The sequence below is a fragment of the Lissotriton helveticus genome, chromosome 11 (genome assembly GCF_964261635.1).
Source record: "Lissotriton helveticus chromosome 11, aLisHel1.1, whole genome shotgun sequence".
Taxonomy (NCBI): domain Eukaryota; kingdom Metazoa; phylum Chordata; class Amphibia; order Caudata; family Salamandridae; genus Lissotriton; species Lissotriton helveticus.
In genome coordinates this window covers 195,997,756-196,005,353 of record NC_136072.1, presented here as the reverse complement: position 1 = coordinate 196,005,353, position 7,598 = coordinate 195,997,756, and the positions used below count along the sequence as shown (strand labels likewise).

The window sequence follows — 7,598 nt, the reverse complement described above, 5'->3', positions numbered from 1 at the left end:
GCATAGCTCTGGAAAACAGGAACTTAAAATGTGCTCTCCAGCAATTGAGTCACACAGCCCCTCACAAGTGTTAACCACACTACCCTTCACCTCACCATCCAGTGCCTCGAAATTGTACCTCACCGCACCCTCCTGAGACTGGCAGGGCAGAGTTTGACTGTTTTGATCATCCAAAACACACTGTTGTGGGAGGTCTCCACACTCACGTATCGGTACATCTACAATGGGGGAACCCCTCTCCCTGCACCTCTCAACTAGAATCAGTGGAGTGTCCCTCCCACTATTAGGACTATGAACCGCTGTGTCTGTTCCCCAATCAACTTTAGGGACCCTGCGCACCACTGAAGCTACCTCATATCCTTGAACCGCCTGGTGTATGTTAACCCTCTCCTTCAAGTCAGACGCCACATCTCTGGGTGTATGTACTTCTCTCTCAGCACTAGACGTTACATTATTGCTACCACCATCTGAGCTGGATTCCACACTCATGGCTTCTATCTCCAGCCCAGCCAAGCTCAGTTCCTGAGCAAAACACATTTCCTTTTGCTTGGCTAAGACCATCATGGCCTCAAACATCTGAGCTCCTCATCAGGCTCTCTCATTCTGAGGTAATGTGCCAAGATCAATTTCTTCTCTTCCGTGGCCATACTTTGGTCTTCCCTTTCATTCTCCAACCAAAGTTTTTCTAACCCAAACTTCCTTGCCTCTCGTCTCTCCTTTGGGGACCAGCCACTGCTGCCTGGCCTGGAAGGTTCCCCCTCCCAAAAGCACATCCCCCCTAGGAGTAGGCTTCTCTGCCTCCACACTGAGATATCCAGACTGCCCATTGTCATGTCTGGCTGTTACCCAGGCCCTCAGCGCCTTCTGTAGATCCTATTTTCTGGTGAGGCCTCTGACTTGGACCTTTAGGTTTTTTACAAATAGCCTTCAACTCCTTTACGTTGTAGGTTTCAAACCTTTCTTCCTTAAAGGCCTCTTATATGGGATGCAATTTATGATGCTGTTTTACTAGGCATGATGCAATCGCAAGTTCAAGTTCTCAACAACTGGCATGATCAAAAATAGACCAAAAAGAAAAAGAACTTGTATGTTGTTCGTACTGGTCTATGATATGGTAGTAGTGTACAACAATCACTGTAGGTCAAGTGCAAATGCAAGTCCTATACTCACATCTGACAACCAATGTTAGAAATGGGGTTCTCTATTTGGCAATGGTTTGCACCATTGTCCAAGTAGGGACCCTTCTTCCTAGTCAGGGTAAGGGAGATACACTACTGAAATAACCACTGCTCACCCCCTTGGTAGCTTTGCTTGGAGGGGCACTCTAGAAAGCGGAATGAACATGGCGGCAGCTGGGCTGATGCGGGGTCTGCGGACTGGATGGGGTCACGTGCGCGGCTCTGTTGGAAGGAGGGGATCCATTCGGTTTTTGAGCACAACAGCCACTCCATCCACGCGGCAAGAGAGCGGGTTGTTGAACCACAGTCATTCTGCGAAGGCTCTGACATTCTGCAGGTGGCAGTATTATGGAGTGCCAAATACGAGAGAAACCACTACACCTTCTGGTGGCAGTTGTAGCAAGAACAAAGGAGAGGGCCACACTCACAATAAATGTGCGACTTGCGTCAACCATTGCAAAGACCCAAAAAAGGAGGAGAGAGACTTGGCAGACCAGGCCCTCTCCTGGCTACAGAACATTGAGGATCCTGCCAACAGCACCCAAGTAGAGATGACGTCTGGATCCTCGCCCGCTGGACAACCCCAAGCTTCAGAGTTTGAACAAAAAGACGACCAGCATAACAACACCGGAGAAAGCCAGAATTCCATCCCAACCGAGGGCGAGGAAGATCAAATGTATGCAATCCAGACCCTGGAGCGCAAGATAATGTCTTTGGAAAGACAGCTTAGGGAAGTGATGGTTAGACATGACACGGCAGTGGCAGAGGCAGAAAACCTCAGGCGACGGACACAGCAGATCGTGGTGGATGCCAAACAGTTCGGCATCCACACTTTCTGCCGGGACTTAGTAGCCATAGCTGACTACCTGACCAAGATGTCTGAGGACCTGGCAAAAGAGGAGTCTGCTAGCCTCGCCGTGAAAGACGTCTCGGCCAGCGTGGCTGATGTGGAAGTCCAGCTCCAGGACATCTTCCAAAAGCACGGTCTTACGAAAATGAGTCCTGTAGGAGGACAATACACACCCTATGAGCACGAGATCGAAAGCCACGTTCCCGCAATGGGGGTCACACCGGGCACTGTGGTTGCAGTCGCTCGAACTGGTTACCGTCTCCATGGCCGCACGCTTCGATACGCCCTGGTGCATGTGTCCATGGAGGGGCGTAATGCATAAGCGTGAACCTTGAGGCCTACAGCTGCTTGGCCTACAGTTAAAAGGGAACACTGAGCCATTAAGGCCAGTCTGTGTGATACTGTTTGACCTAGGACATTTGGCCTAAAAATTGTTCGTCATGAGCGCTAAGACACCCATGGGCATATGCGCGCTTTATAAAACTACAAATCAAATCAAATCAAATCAAGCAGTCAGGATTATCTCAGAGGCAGTGTGTAAAGCATTTGCACATAACCAACAGTAACACAGTGAAAACACTACAAAAGGACACCACACCAGTTTAGAAAAATATCCAATACTTTATATATTCAAAACCAAAACGATAAAAATCCAATATACAGTACCTAAAAACATGCACTTTGCAAGAATAACCCTAAAAATGCAGTTCCTTGAAGTCGGTAGCCCCATCCGGTGCTGCAGCAGTGCTGAGAACAACAGAATCCAACAGTTCTGTCCGACCACCTCAGTCGTGGTGTCAACAGTGCCTTTTCATTGTGCCCCGTCCGGTGTCGGAACACACATCAACACTGAAAAAGCCAAGTCTAACAATCACTGTAACCTTTGTTTTTTTCATTAAATTTCTATGTTTTTAAATTGTATTCCCTAAATTTACAATCCCGTAACCTTGTTTTTTTTTGTGAATGTCTATGGTTTTTAAACTGAAACTTCTAACCTTTGAGTGTGGGTGTGTGAGTGAGCGCATGAGTGTCTCAGTGGGTATGTGAGTGTGTGAGTGTCTCATTGGGTGTTTGACTGGGTATGTGAGTGTCTGGTGGAACTGGGTGTACATGCATAAGTGTCTCACTGTGTGTATGAGTGGTGCATGAGTGTCTGGATCTATAAGTGAGTGTGTGACTGGGTCTGTGAGTGGGTGCATGAGCCTCTGAGGGGATCTGTGAGTGAGTGCATGAGTGTCTGTGTGGATCTGTGAGTGGGTCTGAGAGTGGACAAGGGGCACTGCGAGTGGGTGTGTGAGTGGACAAGACAAATTTGAATGGGGGTGGGGCTGAGCGGCCCACATCCCCAGGCCAATTTTGGCCCCCTGGAGGACCCCATCCCCTGGGGCATGGCAATAATTTAATAGGGAAGGGAGATGGCATAGGGACTCCATTCCCTGGGTCCTATCCATATACAAATCAGGCAGGGGGCAGTGCGGCCCTCCTCCCTGGACAGATTTGGGCCCCAGGGGCCCCAGGGCTGGGTCTTAAATCAATGGGAGAGGAGCTGTACAGTCCCCCTCCCTGGGCTGATTTCATCCTCTGGATCCCATCCCCCACGGCCCTGCCTCTAAAACACCATATTTTTAATAGGGGAGGGAGACAATGCAGGCCTCCTCACTGGGCCCACCTTGGCATTGGGGACCCCATACACTGGGGCCTGGCCTATTTCCCTCCCTGGACCAATTTTGGCCCCAGAAACTCCAAAACACACGTATTTATGAGAGAAGGGCCACTGGGCTAATTCCTGCCGGGGCCCGGCCATGGTTCCCTGGCTGCCCCTAGGGCTCGTAACTGAGGCTGCGAGTGAGGATCACCGCCGCCAGCCAGAGCCGCAACGTGCTACAGGATTTCTGGAAGACTGCTGTGTGGTCCGTGGTACTGTTTACGAGGTGCCCCGTGATCGCATTGCCCCCGCAGCGTGAAACTTCGTCCACGATGCTGTATTGCTGTTTGTGGCCCGCGCTGTCATCGTAATTAGAGCTGTGAGTGAGGATCACTGCCGCCGCCCCAACCGGCAACGTGCTAAAGGAATTCTTGAAGCTAAGAGAGCTGCAAGGTGAAAGGGATCGTGATCATTGTTCACCATGAGGAATCTACCCAAGATCGTCAATGAAGGAGAAGGGAGTGCCATAACCCGTCCGGCTACAGCGTCGCCTAACACCGGAGCTGCAACGTCATCGGGGCCCCCCAGCAGGATGTCCGGCGAGTGGGGAGAGAGAGAGGGCGACGCAACACACTCCACGAGGTCAGGCTTGGACTCCGGTCGGGAGACCCATGCGTGTGTGGGCTGGGGAGGCTTGCAGGAGGAGTACAGGAGTGCTCCGAGCTCTCTCCCGCTGCACCACGTTAGACGCACAGAGTCTCCGAGCGGCCCATGCCTGCCCAGCAGTACTGGGGTCACCCTTTTAAGCGTATGACCGTTGTCTCTGTTGTTGGGACCTAGTGGGGACCCAAGTTGACCGCGCAAATTGGCGTACAGCATTATTTCTTGCATTCCGAACTGCTTGATTCTTGCATTACGAATTGCATTATTCTTGCATTCCAAACTGCCTGATTCTTGCATTACGAATTGCATTATTCTTGCATTACAAACTGCCTGATTCTTGCATTACGAACTGCCTGATTCTTGCATTACGAATCGCATTATTTTTGCATTACGAACTGCCTGATTTTTGCATTACGAACTGCCTTATTCTTGCATTATTCTTGCATTACGAATCACATTATTCTTGCATTGCGACCTGCATTAACTGTGTTACAAACTGCATTGGTACGTGCATTAAGGACTGTGTTATTACTACCTTTTGAACTGCATTACTAACTGCATAGCATTGCATTAGGACTGGAGGAGATCACTGTGAACTGCTCATTAATACAGCAAGAACCTATAAGTGATTGCTGGCCTAATAACTGTCAAAGTGAAATATTACGAATATGCATATGTTGGATTTCTATCATTTGTTCTCATCGTATTCCTTTTGATAAAGATACCCCTATTTTTATAAAAACCGGTGTGGTGTCCATTTGTGGTGTTATCAATGTGTTACTGGAAATGTGGTTGCAAATACTTTACCCATTGCCCTAGAGATAAGCCTGGCTGTTCGTCCCAAGCTACAGGAGTGTGAGAAGGGGTTATCTAAAAGGGTGTCCCTCCGTTCCCTGATTAGAAGCAAGGGCTACTATTTGGACTAAGGTACCTACCTCAGCCAACTAGGGACCCCCAGTTCTAACACAATGCACTACCCTATTTCTGACCCTATACCTCTATCAATATCTTTAATCTACTTATACTTACTTCCTTTATGCATCTATATACTTTCCATGTACTTATTGATCTATATATTTATTACTTTCTTCTAATTCAGCATATCCAATTCACTATCCTGTTTCTCACCCTATACCTCTCTCAATATATATTCTACCTCAACTCTCTGACGCATCTCAAACCTCTTTCTACTTCTCTTTCCAATGCACTACCCTATTTCTCACCCTATACCTCTATCAATATATCCTCTACATCCACTCTCTCATTCATCCCATACCACTACAATGATCCCCAAAAGAACCCTTTCTAGACTCTCCCACCTCTACCTCTCCTTGCGTCCTCTTACAACCTCTTTCACTCTACCGATCCCCCAAAACAAGACTTTCTAAACTCTACCCTATGACTCGTCCCCTCTGCATCCCTTTTTACTCATCCCAAGCCTGCTCCTACTGCTATGACCTCCAAAACAAAAACAAAAATCAAAAAATTTTTTAAATCCTTCACTCTTCTATCCCTCCACTATCCTTTTCAATCAAATTAACAGGCTAACATGTCCACTCCTCAAATTTCATATTTCACTATACTAATTCACCAATAATCCTTTATGGGTTCCAGAGTAGCGTGCTACTCGCCGAAAAAGCGCTTCAACACCTCATCAGGGGTAACAAACGCTATATAAATGCAAACCTTTTTCCCTCTTCTACCCCTTTGCTATCCTTCTGAATTCAAATAAATGACTAACCTACCCACCACTCAAATTACTTTCATATTTCACTACACTAATTCAACACTAATCCTTTATGGGTTCTGGAGTAACATGCTACTCGCCAAAAAAGCACTTTGACACCTCGTCAGGGGTAGTAAGCGCTATATAAATGCAATTACAAAACAATACAACAGTGGTTCCCAAACTTTTGACTCCTGAGGACCCCCACTGAATCACTACTGGAAGCCGGGGACCCCCAAGCAATTTGTACAATTTAAATTTCTTTTTAAAAACGCCTTTTGAAGCAGAGGCAATTTCAAGAGGGAGACAGCCTGAATAGGGTCTATTGGCATGGACATGTATGCATACAGCAGTGTACTATTTAGTGGTACCCAAGGGCTTGTGGAAAGTGAGCAATCAGACAGCAGCACGAAAATCCTACTGCTGATCCTGGCTGCATCTATTTTTACCTGCCTGCCAAGTAACGGTAACCTATACCCATGTGCCTTTCAACGTTTTATTGCTTTTATTGTATTGCCTGTATTTTCATTGTTGTGTCTGTGACTGCTGTTGTCTGTCTTCCCCCGCTGCCTGTACGTGGTCCTTGCCCCTTTTTCTTCCCTCTGTTCCCCTCGCTGTCCCCGTGCTCTCTTTGCCCGGTCTTTCCTTCTGTACCCCTCGCTGCCCTGTGTCTCTGCCCGGTTTTCCCTTCTCTTCCCCTCGCTGCCCCCATGCCTCTCTGCCCATTCTGCCTTCTCTTCTTAGCTGCCCCTATATTTCTGTATTCTGTATTTTGCCTCTGTGCCATTCATTTTTTGTGCCCGTCTGCCCTCTGTGCCACTAGTTTTCCCCTCGTTTTTGTGCCCCTTTTGCCTTTTGTTGCACTCGTTTTTTGTGCCTTTCTGCCCTCTATTTCACTTGTTTTTTGTGCCTTTCTGCCATCTGTACCACTCGATTTTCCCTAATTTTTTGTGCCCTTCTGCCCTCTCTTCCACTCGTTTTTTGTGCCTTTCTGCCCTCTGTTCCACTCGTTTTCCCCTCGTTTTTTGTGCCCTTCTGCCCACCGTTTAACTCGTTTTTTGTGCCCTTCCGCACTCTGTTCAACTCGTTTTTGTGCCTTTCTGCCCTCTGTTCCACTCGTTTTTGTGCCTTTCTGCCCTCTGTTCCACTCGTTTTTCCTTCGTTTTTTGTGCCCTTCTACCCTCTGTTCCACTTGTTTTTTGTGCCTTTCTGCCCTCTGTTCCACTTGTTTTTCTCTCGTTTTTTGTGCCCTTCTGCCCTCTGTTCCACTCGTTTTTTGTGCCTTTCTGCCCTCTGTTCCACTCATTGTCCCCTTGTTTTTTGTGCCCTTCTGCCCTCTGTTCCACTTGTTTTTGTGCCTTTCTGCCCTCTGTTCCACTCATTGTCCCCTCGTTTTTTGTGCCCTTCTGCCCTGTGTTCCACTTGTTTTCTGTGCCTTTCTGTCCTCTGTTCCACTCGATTTTCCCTGGTTCTTTGTGCCCTTCTGCCCTCTGTTCCACTAGCTTTTTGTGCCTTTCTGTCCTCTGTTCCACTCGT

At 47.8% G+C, this 7,598-nt stretch overlaps 1 pseudogene; it reads left to right on the top strand.

Moving 5' to 3' along the window:
- Positions 1-1,320: 1,320 nt before the first annotated feature.
- Positions 1,321-2,510, top strand: LOC144791251 (grpE protein homolog 2, mitochondrial pseudogene; annotated as a pseudogene).
- Positions 2,511-7,598: the final 5,088 nt, after the last annotated feature.